Source organism: Camellia sinensis, chromosome 1, assembly GCF_055761805.1.
Source record: "Camellia sinensis isolate YWXY chromosome 1, ASM5576180v1, whole genome shotgun sequence".
Classification (NCBI taxonomy): Eukaryota; Viridiplantae; Streptophyta; class Magnoliopsida; order Ericales; family Theaceae; genus Camellia; species Camellia sinensis.
Window position 1 is genome coordinate 135,018,070 of NC_138961.1, and position 18,524 is coordinate 135,036,593.

Consider the following 18,524-nt stretch of genomic DNA (forward strand, 5'->3'; position numbering starts at 1 on the left):
CGTGGGGTAGTGGAATTAATTGGTTTGAATTTATCATATTATCCTTAACTACAAACTGATATTAATGTAAAAATAATATAATCATTTAAGAAGTTATGGTCATTTTTCCTAAAATAAAAAAAAAAATTTCTAAGCCAAGTTTCAGGACACCAAAGTTCATGTTGGCTTTTAATAATAGTATAGATAGTATAATAGTATAGATAGATAGATAGATACACACGCGCATGAACATACATATTACATATATTTTGATGTTGGAAAATTTATGCTATGTTTGGATTGAGTGATTTGGAGAGAAAATAAAAGAAAAGGAATGATATGTATTTCTCTTATTTGTTTGGATAACCTAACTAGAGAGAAATGGAAAGAAAGAGAGAAAAATTGAGAGAAACTCATTTCTCTTATAAACCTCATTTTCAATCTCCCAAAAAGTGGAGAGATTGGGAGAGAAAAAAAATCACTATTTTCATAATTCCAATTTTGTCCCTATAAAAATAAAAGAAAGAAAATGATTGAAAATATAAAAAAGATTATTTTGGTAATATAACATAAATAATTTCTTTTCTTTTCTCTTAACAAAACCTAACCAAACAAAAATAAGAGAAATCACAATCATTTCTTTTCTTTTATTTTTTTCTTATCCAAACAAAAAGAAAGAAAATCACGACAACTTCTTTTTTTTTCCTTTTCTCTTATTAATTACTTAAGTAATCTTTTCTTTTCTTTTCTTTTCTTTTCTTTTTTCCACTAAGTTGCCAAACATAGGGGGTGTTTGTTTCAACTTTTCAGAGTCAACTTATGGCTTTTAGCTTTGAAAAAGTTATTTTGGACTGTTTGGTTAAACTTATTTCAAACAGCTTCTAATTCTAACAGTCTACTTTAACTCAAAAAAACTGATTCTGAGAAGGTGCTCACCCCTTGCTTCTGATTATCAGCTTCTGCTGTGGACATGTTAATTTATGGTTATACTCTTAAATTTTTTTAATTTTTATTTTTTTAAAAATAGAAAAAAGACTCAAATGGACTATAAATTATTATTATTATTTTTTATGAGAAATGTAGACAAATAAAAAATAAAAATTATTATTATTATTTTTTATGAGAAATGTAGACAAATAAAAAATAAAAATTAATTGAAAAAGTTATTTTACAACTTATTTAACAAACACTACTCAGTAATTTAAATCTATAATCTAACAGTTACACAAAACAGATTAATAACTTTTAATTAAAGTCATAATTTATAATCTGTTAAGTTATATTCTATAAATTGTTTTAACAGTTACACCAAACAGTGCATAGTGGTGGTAGGGTTTTCTCAAGTTTATTGCAGCTAATCATCGAAATCGTGCTTTGAATCAATCAATCCTGCGTTTGGGCACTCAGAAAACCTGGTTTCGGTTGAGAATTTCAATGGGCAAGAATGAATTACTGACTCCGAAGGCGATTGCGAATCGAATCAAGGCGAAGGGTCTGCAGAAACTTCGGTGGTACTGCCAGATGTACCAGAAGCAATGTCGGGACGAGAACGGGTTCAAGTGCCACTGCATGAGCGAGAGCCACCAGCGCCAGATGGAGGTCTTTGGCCAAAACCCCCACCGAATCGTCGACGGCTACTCCGAGGAGTTCGAGAGAGAGTTCCTCGACCACATCAAATGCAGCCACTGCTTCAGTCGCATTGCCACCACCGTGGTCTATAACGAATACATTGCTGATCGCCACCATATTCACATGAATTCGACTCAGTGGGTTACCTTGACTGAGTTTGTCAAGTATTTGAGGCGCACTGGCAAGTGCAAGGTTGATGAGACCCCAAAGGGCTGGTTTATTACATATATAGATAGAGATTCAGAGACCCTTTTCAAGGAAAAGTTGAAATGTAAGCGAGCTAGGGCCGATCTAGTAGATGAGGAGAAGCAAGGGAGAGAGATAAGGAGTCAAATTGGAAGGGCGGAAAATGGGGCTGCTTTGCCTTTGGAGTTTGAGCTCTAGCCACTCGAAAAATCAGAGACTGGTGAGAAGATTGTGCTTAGCTTGTCTTCGTTATCAAAACTCATTGCTAAAGAGAAAGTTGGGAGTTCTAAGTTGGTATTTGAAGAACCTGAGATCGATACAAATAATGAGAAAGGTAAAGAGAACGGAATTTCAATGAAAAGTAAGGGTATGAATAGGTCGGGGGTGTTGGATGATTTGATGAGAGAGGAATAGAAGGCGAAGGAGCGGATCAATAGGAATGATTATTGGTTGTGTGAGGGAATCATTGTAAAGGTCATGAGCAAGGCATTGGCCGAGAAGGGGTATTATAAGCAAAAGCGGGTTGTGCGCAAGTTGATTGATAAATATGTTGGGGAAATTGAGATGTTTGAGACTAAGCATGTGCTCAGGGTTGATCAGGAAGAGCTTGAAACAGTGATTCCACAAATTGGAGGCATTGTTAGGATAGTTAATGGGGCTTACCGCGGATCAAATGCAAGGTTGCTAGCAGTGGATACAGACAAATTCTGTGCCAAGGTTCAGATTGAGAAAGGAATATACGATGAGAGGGTGATTCAGGCTGTTGAATATGAAGACATCTGCAAAGTTGTTTGTTGAGATTACTTAATTGTATATGGGGAAATTTTCTGTTCTTCTCCTTCAGCTACTTTTGGGTTGGTAAGTTGGAATGAGCCCATGCCAATTTGAATAAAAGTAATTTCATGTTCTGTTGAAGCATTTGTAACAAGTGCTTTTTTATCTTTCAAGAAATTTAGCAAGACTTTGCATGAAAAGGCTTATGTTTTTTCACGTATAGCTTGGTGATTCTAAAATTGTAGTACCACAAAACACCTGTTTTAACGTTTAATATCATCATTTCATTTACAGTTTTATGCCTCGCTATACTATTATTCAGAATAGGATTATAGCATGATTGGTCGTGTTAAATTTCTGATAATTTGTTCTCTTTCCTGTATAATTGTTGTTCAAATATTGTTTCAAATGATTGGCTGCTGTTTTTCTGCTCACCTACTTATTATTAACTCTTTCTAGGAAATGTAAGTTCAATAATTTTTGCAACTATTTTGGTATATAGGTCAATTGTGAATGCGTGATGCTCACCCATTTATTGATCTTATTTGTATGCATGGCTGTCCACTATATTAGTTCTGTTAATTACATGCATATCAAGAATGCATGTACACCCGTATTATCTTCTTCAATAAATTGTGGTTTAGGGTGATGCCATGCGTGGCTGATTAGCTGTCTGTCTACTTAGTACTGATAACTGCTGGTGTTTGCTCCCATCTATTGAGAAAGGAACAATTAGTAATTATCACGAATTATCTAGGTTGATTGAACTATTCTAATAGATGATGAGGTGGATGTCTGGTTATTTTTTTGTACATCTGAAGTAGAAGGTACTCTTTTACTTTTGTCCATAGTTTTCAAATCGGGATTCAAATCGTGAATTGAAATGTTCTTATACCGAATCGCGAATCGAATCGAATCGTGAATTGTAAAGATTCGGTCATTTTAAAAATTTAGATAAAAAACATATCTATGTGTAGACACCCCATTTTTGACCGTCCTCAAGACTTGGACGTCACCGTTTGAGCACTCGGTGATCATCCATGTTTGTGTTCGTTTGGAGTTCCCGGAGGTCCCGGCTCGCGCGCCCTACCTCAGAATCTCCGAACTTGACCGTTTAGTGTCCGGTTTTGCACCGAACACTTGTGTTTTGCCTTGAGAGGGTAGGGAATGCCTTGTGAGACATCCCCACACACCACCGGCAGTGGCTGGAGGCCACCGGCTGGTCTTTTTCTTCCATCGGCACTTCTGTTTGCCGGTCGGCATATTTTATTGCCGGTCGGCATAGTTTGTTGCCGGTCGGCACTGTTTTTTGTCGAAATGACATTTTTGGGCAGCCGACCACTGTTCATCCACTTTATGGAGATATTTTGTGCCAGCTGTGATAGCTGGCACCAACTCTCCCCCCCTCCATACACGTGTATGGAGGGATTTCCCTCTAGCCAAGCTTGTTGTATAAGCTTTGCAAGAGGGAGTCCTATAAGAGAGGGGCCTTCCTCTTGGTTCTAGGTTAGACTCTTAGAAGCAAAAACCAGCCCTTAGAGATATAGATACATATTATCTCTATACCTCCATCCCTCTCTCCCTTTGTGTGTGTTTCTTAGCTAAAAAGGTGTTTTTTACCTTACTTTTGCACCATTACACACACCATTACACCTTATTCCGAGATTGAGGGACTTGGGGGGTTGTTTCTTGAGTTTTTGGACTGGTTTTGATCAAAAGAAGAGGGCTAGACCATTTGTTCTTCAAGGGTTCTTCAAGGGTGAGCATCTTGTTTTTTATTCCCCAAACTTGCAATAGTTTTCTACCTATCTTGCTTGCTGTTTTAGCTCTTATGTATAACATGAAAAAGGCTTATATTTTCCTGCTCTAGCACTTTCATTAAGGTCACTTTGTGGTTTGAGTGCAAACCCACCCTTATAGGCCTTGTTTGGTCCATTTTGGTGCCTCTTTGATAAGGTTTTGTTCACTTCAGCATTTTGATCTTTTCATCACTAAAATCCAGTTCTTTTTTTGGTGTTTAAAAAGTTGGTTTGAAGTCTTGCATAGGGGAGGGACACCCCTCTCCCTTTATGTTTTTTTTTTCTTTGCATTTTGAGCTCAAAAGGGTGACATGCATGCTTGCTTGGTTTTTGCTCCATTTCAGAACTTTTTGGGTGTTTTTAGGTCATGTGGGATCTCTGTTTTTGGCCGGATTTGGGCCTCCTTGTATGCTTGTAATACTTGCTTTGTATTGCTCCATTTTGCTTAGAATTGTATCTCATGATTAGGCCATGATTCTTGTGTGTGTTTGCTTGGTTCCATGAAGCATTTAGCATTGTTTTTCCATGCTTAAAATCTGTTGGTTATCAACTTGGCCATGTTTGGCATGTTTGTTATGGTTGCTATGCATTTTGGCTTGTGAGCCCTCAAGTATATGAGTCATAAGTGCCTTAGTTGGTCTACTTTGATGAGTGGAGGTTGTTTGCCATGCTATTTCAGTCCAAAAATCACGCTTGTATGTGTGCATGCATGGCCTCTTTTATGTCTTGAAGGTGTCCCCTTTTTTGCCTATACATGGGCCTTAGTGCATGTGCATCTTGGGAGTCATCTTAGCTGCCATACTAGGAGGGTTTGGAGCCTTACTTTACATATTAAAATTCTGTTTTTGCTTGCCCCAATCATGCCATGGGTGGTCATGTTAGTGAGGGTGAAATGCCTTCCTTTTTGTGCCTTAGCCTTGGGACCATTAGTTTGCATGTTGGCATGAACATTGGTCCATCTATCGAACACTTTTGGCCACTGTTTTGAGGAGGGTGAGGGTCTGCCCCTTTGCCATTTTAAGCCATCTTTGCATGATTGCTTCATGATTGATGTGTGATTGCTTCATATGTTGTTGTAGCATGATGATTCTATTGCTCAAAGCGTCCGTGTTTGCATCACATTTGTGTCTTGTATGTCTAATATTGCATGCTTGCCATATTAGTTGCATGATTCTTGGCATACCTTGCACATTGATATCATGTTGCATTTTGAGCCATGTTTTGCATAACATGCATTGCATTACTTGGTTTGGGGTGTCAAACCAAGTGTGGGAGTTGGGGGGCGTTCATACCACAAGTGATGCAACGCGCCTTAACTTTCGGTCCCCGACGCCTTTGACTTCGCCATGATAAGGTTTCGGATTTCATTGTTTTCGTTGCATGCATCTTCATATTAAGTGGCGAATTCGATCCCTTGAGTCATCATGCACCATTGATGGCTCAAGGATCGAAGGTCATGCTTCTTTGAGTTCAAAGCATGATAAGAAGCACAACCATGCCCACATGTACCTGAAAATCCCATGCCATGCACTGTCTGTTCTCTGTTTGCTGTCAAATTGTCTTCTGTAGGAAGTTTCTGCCGACCGGCAGAATTTTGTGCCGACCGGCAATCTATGGAGTGCCGATGAATCTCTGGAGTGCCGATGGAAATTGTGGAGTGCCGGTGGAAATTCTGCCCGGCCGGTGGTGCCCTGCAGGATATAAGGAACCTGCTCCAGTACTTTGGCAATTTTCAGAAAGACAAGGCAGTACAAACAGAGGCAGCAGGAGTACAGTGCGGGTTTTCCGGGCGAGACGGATTCGAGCATGCATCGTTCGCACGTCCCGAGGCAGAGGCTGCGGCTACCCTCTTTTCCTCCCTTGCTATCTTTTCTTTTAAATTAAATTCGAAATTTTGTAATAATTTTATTTATTTATTATTTTGGGACTGTAATATTCATTTGGACCCTCTGAGTGAGGGTAAACATGTAATAAGTGTGGGTGAGTGTGTGTATGTCTTCCAATCCCCATTTCTTTCTTCCCTTTTATTTACCTGCTTATGATGGTAGATTAGGGCATTTTTTGAAATTAGCATACCTTATGCTATGCATGCGTGCATTCATGCATTTGTATTACACGCATTAGGCTCGGTACATCATGCTAACTGCATTCGTACTTCAAATTCCAAATTGAATACGTGAATCAATTGGTTGCATCTCATATGCCATATTTAGGTTAACCGAGCCTACTCTAATTACATTTTCGCATGCGATGCATTAGTCATTTTAACATGAACTAGGACATGCATGTTTGCTAACTAGTTTACTGTTTTGGCACGGAGTACAATGTAAGTAGTTATGCTTTAGCATCCAGCATGCGTGTGGGTGTTGCCATGATAGTATGTCTACCATGCGGCTAAGTGCTTACATGAGATAAACTGCTTGAATGCCTGTGGGTGGAGGTCAAATTGCTTAAATTGGGATAATGCATTAAAACTACAATTTTTTTAAGCCCACTAGGTAGTGGCAAAATCATCTTTTCCAAAAGCCCACTTGAGGGTGGCAAAACCTGCATTTTAGCCTGCTTACGAGTAGCAAACCATTTTCAAAACAAACATGAAATGCTTTGTTCCAATTTGGGCGGTTTGGCCTATACTTGTTTGCTGCGCGCTTAACATAGTAATTCTAGGCTAACAATTGGTTTAAGAACACATAAAGTTTTCAAAATCGGATATCACGGTTAGTAGAGGCCGGTCTTCGGACCGGGCGAAAGGGGGTGCTCATAGCTGACCTTCCCCGATCGTACCCAAGCTCCCGAGCTGAGACAAACTCCGGTGATGACGGACATGTGGCCTTCGGCACCGAGTCAGGGTTTCCTAAATTTCCCCATTTTAAAATATTTAGGTGGCGACTCTGTATCTGGCAAAGCAGTCCATGTTTGGCACTACTTTTTCAAAAATCTGTTTCTCAAAACGATTTGCCAGATTTGGACTCTTTGGTTCAGATTAAGAAACGTGACACAAATTGAGTTCGAACTGTAGCATGAGGCCCTCGGGCGCGTCTACAGTTTCTGGCGACTCTGCTGGGGAATTTAGAGAGCTTGACTCGAACTCGTGATATCCTGTTTTGATCTCCTTTGTGTGTTTCTTTGCATTGCATGTGCATTGGTGCGCCTAGGAATACAGTGTTTGCCATTTGCCATTCCTGAACGGTTTGCCGGAGGCTTGTCTTGTCAAGGCATGTCCGTAAGGCTGATCGGCTATGGGCTCTGACAGCATGGGAACACAAATCCCGGTTTACCGGGGCACCCTTTTTGACCATTCGACCTAGTTCATATTCGGATCCATAGTGACCATTCCAAATTAGGACAGGCTGCTTACCCGATATTAGGTTGTTTGAGAATTGCTGCGTGCATAGTGAAACCCTAGCTCCTGACAAAATAGGACAGGGAAACCCTATCCTAATGTAAGGGTGTTTTGGCTCTCTTTACTTGCTATGTGCTTTTAGAATGTATTTCTACAGGGAAATGTCCATACCAGTTTGCAAGTCTGGGCATCAGGCCTGAGGGTATCAGTATCAGTTTAGGAGAATCAGTTATCTGCGGATATCAGGGTTCAGTTTTGGGAACAGATATTTTTCGGGGAACAATGATCAGTATTGAGGAATAGGGTGTTCGGTACCCCGATTATGTATTACGCATATCCAACTGTGTATTTTGTGTTTATCTTATGCCGTTATGCTGTCCGACTGTTAGTTTATTTATTGCTTTATTTATCTTTTTGCTAGGTAGTTTAGCATCATTGCTTCCAACCCGGTAGATATTCCCCAAGCACTCTGGATCAGAGGTCGTCGACTCCATCGATCTGAGGATCTGATAGAAGGACAATCGGTGTACCATTCTCTACCCCCGGTTACTAAACGGAAGGCAACTAGACAGAGGACATCGGTTCCACAGTCAGTACAAAGGGCTTTATCTACCCCACCTGTGTATAGTAGAGATCAGGACCCTGTTTCACCCGCAGAAAGGGAGCATACAACGACAACTCAGTCAGAACAGGGCAGCATGGCCAATTTAGAAGAGATGGTGCGCCAACTCCAAGAAAGCATGAAAATGATGCAGCAGGATGCTGCCCGACAGGCAGAATTCGCCAGACAACAAGCCACAGTTATGAGTGAGCAAACAGATTTAATTGGGAGATTGCAACAGCAAACTGGGGCATCACCTTCACAGCAAATCCCTCCCCCATTAAGGGTTCCAATACCCGAAGAGACGCCAAACGCCCGGAATGTCCAAGAAGACACGGACATCCCAACAGGGCCGGCTCCACCCCCGATTCCGCCTCAACAATCCAAGGCACCCACTCCCATCAATTTATCGGATTCTCCCTTTGAGTCTGAGGTAGACCCCATGACGTTAAAAATGCACAAGCTTGAAAAGCTGTTCAAGAAATCTCAAGGCGCGAAGTCCATTCCGGACATTGGGGACGGATACATCGACACAGTTGTGACGCTGCCAGATAGGTTTAAGATGCCCCAAATTGATCGTTTTGACGGATCTGAGGATCCCATGGTACACCTGCGACTATTTTCAGACGTCCTAAGGCCAATGGGCCTCACCAGATTGCAGAAGTTGTCTTTATTTGGCCATACCCTGTCAGGTGTGGCGTCCGCATGGTATGCCAAGTTGGAGGATGACGTCAAAAGAAGTTGGGACGAGATGGCTGAGGCCTTCATCCTGCAGTACTCATATAACACACAAATAGAGATCACGACCCGGGATCTCGAGACAACGAGGCAATAACCCAAGGAGAGTTTCTCGGAATTTGTAACCAGATGGCGAGCTAAGGCTTCGATGATGACCTTAAGACCCACGGACAAGGACCAGATTCGGATGATTGTGTGCAATCTCCAGCTGAGGCTAATGCAAAAGATGATTGTAGTCCCCTTTCCTACCTTTGCTGATCTGCATGAAATGGGGGTACAGATCGAGGACGCCTTAAGACAAGGGTGGATTGATAATGACCGGGAGCAACCCCGCAGAAATTTCAACCGTAATACTAATGCAGGCCCGAGCGGCGCTACGACTACCAGGACCTCCAAAGTGAGTATGGTCACCACTAACCCTTCCCCAAGAAACACAGCAGCCACGCCATTCTCCGGTGCGTCCGGAAGCTACTCACAAACAACCAAATACCCTCCCAGAAATACCAGAACCTTCGCTCCACTTTATATGCCCCTGTCCAAAGCTTTGGGGGTTTTGATCAGAAAAGGGCATCTGAAGCCCCTAGAGCCGCGGCCCTTACCTGAAAGACTACCCGCCACCCACAATCCAGCCAAGTATTGTGCGTTCCACCAGCAGCACGGTCACGACACCGACCTGTGCTTTCGATTGCGTCATGAGATTCAAGATCTCATTGATAATGGGGTGATTTTACCCCCTGAGAAACCCAATGTTACTACAAATCCTCTCCCCACACATAACCAGGTTCCACCACCCAAAAGAATCAATTTCATCCACACTAGGGTCGCATCCTACGAAACTAGTATCTATATCACACCCTCCTACCTACCTAAGCCGAAAGTTCTCCTCCCTGATTGCGCCGATTTGTGCATGATGGATGTCTCTATAACCCAACCCAAGCCAGTGGTGGTAACCATCGAGAACAGGAAAGAGGTTGTCAAACCAGAGTCTGCGGAATCTGGGAGTGATACTGGGAATGCTTACAGTCCGAGTGACTACATTTCACCAGTGGGCCAGAATAGACCAGATGTCAAATTCCCAGTTGGGGGAGAGCTGTGTGTAATCCGAGGGGACAGACCAGAACAGGGAACGGATGATTTGGCAATCGTAGAAGAAGGTCTTGCCCAGTTCCAATTTTATGATAACCAAGATCCAGAAAACTCAGCCATCAACTGGTTCGATTATGAAGAATCGGCGGAGGCCACGGGATGGTTAGACGATCAGCCAGATGTAGTAGGGGAGTTTCAGTCAGAACAAGGCCCGGCAGAGGCGGGAATGTCCACAATGGCCGGGAGTGTCGAAGAACAGAATATATCGCCGGAGAGCGCCGGTGTCGAGAGTTTCGCTCAGGAATGGAGCATTTTGAGTACAAGGATCAGTGAGCAATCTACTGCATTGACACAGCCAGAACGGGAGAAATTCGAAGATTCTGAGAGGATCAGGAAAGCAAAAGGCCACGTGGGGGTCGAAACTGCCACAAGCACGGAAATGGAGAATGCCGCGAGCATAGGGATAAGAGGTACTGCAAGTATCGGGACAGTTGTGACAGAACCAGACAGATGCCTGTCAGCCGCAGATGGTATGTGGTGGGAAGACGACGATCTATGTCTTGCCCACATGGACGAGGATTGGGAAGGTAACCAACCAGATGATACCTGGTATATCGGCGAAGTCGGTCACATGACTAGGAGTGGACGGTATTTCAAGCCTCCACACCTAGATCAACCAGAGGCGTCTGGGAAAGATAATGAAGTAGAGAGACAAAAGGAGAGGCAGCTCGAAGACGAGGCCGTGTTGAGACAATTGAAAAAGATACAAGCAGACATCTCCATCTGGGGACTGCTTATGGCTTCTCGAGTACATAGGCAGGCTGTCCTTTCAGCCATGGACAAAGCCAAACTTTCCATAGACACCACGCCCGAGCAGCTGGTGGGCTTAGTCTTTTCGGGAGGAAGTTCCCCGGCATTGAGTTTTTCTAATAAAGAATTGCCACCTGAGGGTGCGAACCATAACAAGCCGCTCTACATCTCTGTCGAGTGCAGAGATAAATGGATACCCGTGGTGCTTGTTGACACGGGGTCCGCCATCAACGTTTGTCCGGCAAGAACAGCTTATGCGATTGGTTTGAAAGTCGCAGATTTCGTGCCAACGGCCCAGGTGATTCGGGCATATGACAACACAAGCCGAGAGGTAATGGGGACAGTTAAGATTCAAACAAAGGTTGGACCGGGACAACACGAGATAGATTTCCACGTCTTGGAGGTTCCTGCAACATTCAACCTGCTTTTGGGGCGGCCATGGCTGCATCAGGTAAAGGCGGTCTCCTCTACCCTACATCAAGTGGTGAAATACCCCTATGGGAAGGGAGTAGCCATTGTTTTTGGAAACTCGTCAATTCATCCGCCACCGGAAGTGTCTACGCCTGTTCTAGAAATCGAACACGGTGTGGAAGATGTGTTTATATCGGGCTTTACCTTGGCTGAGGCTCGGGTCGTACAGAACATCATGGCAGCTAATGAAGGGGTATATGCCAGTGCCCAAGCAGTCTATCTCATGAACAAACTCCAGCACATCCCTAGGATGGGATTAGGCAAGAGCGGTCGGAAGGGCACCGCAGCATTGGCCGAAGTGCCACATAACCCACATACCTTTGGCTTGGGCTACCTACCCACCAAAGAGGATTGGATAAGGAAAGGAAAGGAAATGGCCGGAAGGGCCAGGGCGAAACAGATGGGGAAGCCCTTTGACTTAATGCACCAGCCCATTCGGGGGACCCTAAACGGACGCTTCGTCCGAGAGGGGGAGGACTTTCCGTTTTGTGGCTTCCCAGAGCCGTGGTTCAACGCGGAGAAGAAGCGCGTGCCAGGATTTGAGATCTTCTTTGATTTACAGTTACCTGAGGATGACATCGCCGAAGGGCAGGCGGATCTATTGGCTGAGGCTGAGCAAAGTAAGGAGGTGCAGTCTGAGGACGCTGAAGATGAAATGGGGGCAGCGCTGGCGTGTCTGCTTTCAGATTCTCCGATCGAATAGAAGTGCTTGGGGGATGGCTCCTCGGTATGTGTGATTGGGAATGAAGCGGCTGCGGGCCAACCATCAGCTATTTTGGATGCATCCATCGCACCTTCTCTCATCTGGCAATATGAAGAAGGATTTTTATCTAGCAGCACCGGGTCAGGTAGTGAGCCGGAATCTGATTCTACCGAATCTTGTACGTCGGAATCAGATTCCAGCTCGACTGAGTCTGAGTCCGGTATTCCTGGGGGTGATAACCCGGATGCCACAGTCCTGTCTAGGTCGTCTTTTTCATTTTCTTTTGAATCTGTTGTAACAGAGGAATCCGATGACTCGGAAGTATTTAATGAGAACGACGTGAATGTGGTTTCGGAGTATTTTTCTGTGCCTTTGATTTATTGCTTAAATCAGGATTTTCAAAATTTTGATGAAAACGACGAGGAAGAAATTCCTCCGGTTTTGCAACGGTTAATTGATCAAGAGCAGGAAAGGTTTGTTAAACCCTTAATGGATGAAATCACTACTGTGAATGTTGGTACTGAGAAGGACCCGCGGCTGGTCCAGATCGGGTCCACGTTGTCTTCTGAGGAACGCGAGCGCTTAGTCGCTTTATTAAAAGATTTCAAAGATGTTTTCGCGTGGTCCTACGAAGACATGCCTGGAATCGATCCTGAGATTGTACAGCACCGGATCCCTCTTGATCCCGAGGCCCGACCTGTCAAGCAGAAGCTCAGAAGGATCCGCCCTGATTGGGCCATTAAGATCAAGGAAGAGGTAACCAAGCAGATCGACGCAGGCTTCCTGCTGGTATCCGAGTACCCGACCTGGTTGCCTAACATTGTTCTGGTGCCGAAGAAAGACGGCAGAATTCGGGTCTGTGTAGACTTCAGGGATTTGAACAGGGCCAGTCCGAAGGACGACTTTCCCTTGCCGCACATTGATGAATTGATAGATTTCACGGCAGGACATGCCTTGCTTTCGTTTATGGATGGCTTTTCAGGCTATAATCAGATAGTCATGGCACCCGAAGACCGGGAGAAGACTGCATTCACTACCCCGTGGGGTACATATTGCTACAGAGTGATGCCATTTGGGCTGAAAAATGCGGGAGCTACTTATCAACGGGCAGCGACTACAATATTGCATGATATGATCCACAAAGAGGTCGAGGTGTATGTGGACGACATGATTGTCAAGTCCAAAGAAAGAGAGGGCCACTACACCGCCTTACAAAAATTCTTTCAGAGGATCAGAGAATTTCGGCTGCGGCTGAATCCCCAGAAGTGTACTTTTGGTGTTACAGCAGGGAAAATGCTAGGGTTTCTGATTACGCAAAGGGGCATCGAGGTCGACCCTTCCAAAATCAAGGCCATCTTAGAAATGCCACCACCAAGGACTGAAAAGGAGGTGCGAGGCTTTCTAGGTAAAGTGCAATTCATAAGACGGTTTATCTCTAAATTAACCTTGACTTGTGAACCACTTTTTGGTCTCTTGAAGAAAGGGAAGAAATTCCAATGGGACGGCCGATGTCAAGCAGCTTTTGAACAGATCAAAGAGTATCTACAGAACCCACCCGTGTTGTCACCACCAGAGCCGGGAAGGCCGTTGATATTGTACCTCTCGGTAACTGAGACTACCATGGGCTGCATGCTCGCACAGGAGTCATAAGACAAAGTGGAAAGGGCCATCTACTATCTGAGCAAGAAGATGCTGGATTACGAGACCCGCTACACACCGTTAGAGAAGGCTTGCTTGGCCTTAGTATGGGCTACCAGGAAGCTGCGGCACTACCTGTTAGCTCACTCTGTAATGTTGGTTTCACGTTTGGATCCCATCAAATATCTTTTCGAGAAACCAGCACTTACGGGTAGGCTAGCTCGTTGGTTGCTATTGCTTTCCGAATTTGACTTGAAGTATGTAACACGCAAGTCAGTGAAAGGAAGAGCGGTAGCGGAGTTCCTTGCCGACCACCCGGTTGAGGGGAATGAAGCGGTTGAGTACCTATTCCTAGATGAAGCCATTCTGCACATTGAAGATGAAACTTGGACGATGTACTTTGACGGAGCGTCAAACCAGTATGGGTATGGGATAGGGGTGTTGTTGATAGCGCCTGACGATTCCCGTATCCCCTTAGCATTCAAACTCCAGTTCAGAGTCTCGAACAATGAAGCAGAGTATGAGGCATGTATTGCTGGTCTGGAAGCAGCCCTAGAATTAGGGGTAAGACGATTGGATGTCATTGGGGACTCGAATCTTGTTGTGTCTCAAGCAAAAGGAGACTGGAAGGTCAAGGAGGAAAGGATGATAATTTACCACCAAACCTTGGACTTGTTAATTCCTCGGTTCGAAAAGCTAAATTTCACCCACCTCGTAAGAGAGAACAACAGGTTCGTAGATTCACTAGCAACTCTATCTTCCATGATAGACATCCCGTCCGGAGTCCGGATGCGTCCAGTCATCATTGATCAGAAGTTCGCACCAGCATACGAGTCGATTTCCGCCATAGATGAGGCTCAAGACGACAACCCCTGGCACTACGACATTTGGAACTTCTTAGAAAAGGAGACGTATCCACTAGGGGCAAATGCCAAGGATAAGAGGGCCATCAGAAGAATGGCTATTCAGTTTATCATTTGCGGGGGTAAGCTGTACAAAAGGGGTCATCTGGGAATGCATAAGCTCTGTGTAGAAGCTGAAGAGTCAAAGCGCCTGATGGAGGCCATCCACGGAGGAGAGTGCGGTGCACACATGAATGGAGTAATGCTGGCTAGAAAGATCCTTAGACAGGGCTACTACTGGTCAACCATGGAGGAGGATTGTATCGGCTTTGTTCGGCGATGCCACAAATGCCAGATCCATGCAAACCGTATGAACATCCCCCCATCCAAACTGTACAACATGACTTCCCCGTGGCCATTTTCCGTTTGGGGGATTGATGTGATCGGAGCTATTACCCCGAAGGGGTCAAACGGACATGAGTACATCCTGGTAGCGATAGATTATTTCACAAAGTGGGTCGAGGCCCAATCATACGCGGTGTTGAAGGCGTCGCACGTCGCAAAGTTCATCAGAAATAACATCATCTGTCGCTACGGGGTACCGAACGAGATTATTTCGGATAACGGATCCCACTTTAAGAAAGAAGTGGTCGACTTGTTGGAAAAATATAACGTGGCTTTTCATAAGTCATCTACATACCGGCCGCAAACCAACGGAGCAGTTGAGGCCGCTAACAAGAACATCAAGCACATACTGCGGAAGATGGTAGAGACCTACCGAGATTGGCCAGATAAGTTGCCGTTTGCTCTGTGGGGCTACAGGACTTCAATTAGAACTTCTACCGGAGCGACCCCGTATTCATTGGTCTATGGAATGGAGGCCGTTCTACCCATCAAAATTGAGGTTCCGTCTTTACGGGTATTGGCCGAGTGTCAGATAGCTGAGGCAGATTGGCAGCAGAGCAGGTTCGAGGAACTTATGCTCTTTGACGAAAGAAGGTTGAAAGCACTGTACCACGTTCAGAGTTATCAACGCAGGATTGCTCGGGCTTTTAACAAGAAGGTTAAGTCCAGAAATCTAAAGGAAGGGGATTTGGTGCTCAAGGACAGCCGAGCTCCCATCCACGACCCAAGGGGCAAGTTCAGACCTAATTGGACTGGTCCTTACATCATCAAAGCTATTTGGTCAGGTGGAGCTGTGGTTCTAATGGACTTAGATGGCTTAGAATTCTCTCAACCGATCAACATGGACAAGTTGAAGAAATACTATCCTTGAGAGGCTCGCTAGGCCGAAAACCCAAAAGGGGGACCTAGGCAAAAGTTAGAGCACAAAAAATTAGAAAATATAAAAACTGAGCTCGCAAGGCTGAAAACCCGCAAAGGGCGGCCTTGGCAAAAGTTAGAGCGCAAAAGGAGAGTGAAAATACTCGAGCGAACCTTAACCGGAACTACGTAAGGCTTGATTCCCATGTTTGGGATACGTAGGCAGCTTCATCCTGAAGTTCAGCCATAACACTTCCCCGATCAACTTTGTCCATTTGATCATCTTAATCATCTTTGTTCATCAGCATTCGTTGGAATCCCCAGTACAGTGCTACTCAGACTAGGGGCAACTTTCCGTTGCTATGCAGTGCTGCGACGCTCTTCAGACTAGGGGCAACTTTCCAGTTTCAGGGATCTGGGGTTGTGCATCTCAGTGACAGATCTCAGGCGTGTCCAGTTCTGATCCATATCGAGAATATCTTTGAAAAGTTTTAATGGAAGCTGACTTTGTTCAAATAATCTTTTTACAACTTTGACCATTTTTGGACCAAAGTGGAAAATTTTCAGTACCACAACTTTCAATTTCATTGATTTCAAAACAGAGTCCTCCTGCTCTTGTACACAATTGAAGTTGCTTTTTATTACATTCATAAAGAAAACTTGAAAAGTACTAATAAAGCAATAAATCTGGGGCATAGTCAAATCAGGTGTTCCTGCGCCCCCTCCCAGAGCTGGTCGAAGCCTCTGATGCCAAGCTGGGCCCAATCTGTGCTTCTTCGTTGAGCCAGTCCATGCACTCGTCAGATAAAGTGCAACTGAAAGTAGGAGCGGGAGCCAGGAGTTCTCTCATCCTCCACGCGGTGGCTTGCCAAGCAAGCTGTGCCCCTCGGGCCGGGAATGTAGCAGGATACTCTATCCCCTCTGGCGGGCAGGTCTGATCATGGCCAAATTGGCATCGAATCCGAAATGGGAAGTAGAACACACAGTGAGTGAGACCAACCAGTTGAATCCCGGTTTGCCGAGGCATGTTATAACTCATCGCCGGAAGGTTCAGCCAAGGGCACCGCCAAGCAATACGGTCTGCGGACAAGTGGCACATCCAAGCGAACCACCATTCCTCATCCAAGGCATTGACTAGACGATGCCGGAAGAAATAGCCGCGAGCTGAATATGCTGGGCAGGAGTCCACGACCTGCAGTTTGTCCATCAACCATACCTGGGGAGGGATTGAAAAATGAGAGAATAAAGAATAGAGAGATGTACGAGGAGAGAAAAGTGAGAATGGGGTTTTGTGAGAAAAAGATCGAGCTTGAGGGCCGAGTGACATGAGCAATACATAAATGCGAGATTGGGTGGGAAACATTACCTGTAGTAGTAGTGGACTCCCCGCCAATCTAGTTGTCTCATGACGATAAAAGGCGTCTAAACCCATTAGCGTCTCAGCCAGAGTCATGGCAATACAGCTCTTGCCCTCCTTCAAGCCTTGGGCAACCTCAGTCAGCCGGACACTAGCCCATCCAGAGCCTGAGGCAAACAGGAAATGGGACAGCATGCACAAACAGAGGGCATGTCGCCGGAAGCCTTGCCAGTGATGGTTGTTGCGATCGCCAGCATCAGAAAATCGGCTAGCCAAGCTCGGAATATCCAACATCCCGTCACAAATCAGGGACCGGGCATCGCGCATGCTGAGTCCACACATGCGCCCTAAGGATTGGGCATGGCCAAAATTAAGTTGGGGTAGGAGCTCCTCGCCGCGCTCGGACTCCATTAAGGCTTGGAAGTCTTCAAAGGTAGGACATACCTCTTGACCAGCGAAGCTGAAGACGTGTGTCACCGGATTCCAAAATCTTGCCGCGGCATGAAGAAACGGGAGGTGTAACGGGGTACGACCTAAAGTGAATAGTGCATTTATGCCGAAACCCCGGAAATTCACCTTTTCCGAGCCATCCAAGCTAGCAACCCAAGCTGTGAGGTTTTGAGCAAGAAACTCTTCCATTGAAGCAAATCAGTGTGAAAATGATGAGAACTACGAAGCTAGGATCTTTTGTAGGAGATAAGGTTGAGTGGGGGACAGGTGTCAACACTCTGCTGATCCCCTCGTTTAGTGCCGGCCGGCCAAAAAATATCTGCCGACCGGCCATTTTAGTTTGCCGACAAAACAGGCATATGGCCGGTAACCACTCCTTGCAGCCGGTGGTCTCTACTCCAAGCCGATGGGCTTCCTTCTGGTTTTCTGAGCTGTTTTGCTAAGAATTGGGGAGCTTCACCACCTCCAACCCCTCCCCGGCGACCGATTCTTGCAGAGTCACGCCTGTCTGCTTGTTGAGTTTTGAACATTTGCTTATCGAGTTGTATTTCGCCCTCTTTGAGCTCTTGATTTGTTTATCGAGTTGTATTCACACTTGTTTAGTTGCATCATGTCCTTGTTTTGCTTGTTGAGTTGTAAGTCGGTTCACTACCTGATTATTACGGTGGCAAATTTCCAAAATGAGTTCAAATTCGTTCACATTGTGGTGTGATACCTTGCGATGCGATGCATAAGAAGTTTTCAAATACGACATCTCTTTCGGATAAAATGTTTTGTTTTATTCCCATCACGTGTTTTGCGAAATTTGTAATTTTGAGAAAGAAAATAAAACCTGCCTGAGGCAGTGCAATGTGC

General features: G+C 44.8%; 1 pseudogene across 1 annotated transcript in view; it reads left to right on the plus strand.

The window, feature by feature from the left end:
* The first annotated feature begins 1,314 nt into the window (after nucleotides 1-1,314).
* LOC114317670 (KIN17-like protein pseudogene) overlaps nucleotides 1,315-18,524 on the plus strand; it is a 32,045-nt pseudogene continuing 14,835 nt past the window's right edge. Inside the window, exon 1 of the transcript XR_014339054.1 lies at nucleotides 1,315-2,652. The product of XR_014339054.1 is annotated as a KIN17-like protein pseudogene (transcript). The remainder of the gene's footprint in view (nucleotides 2,653-18,524) is intronic.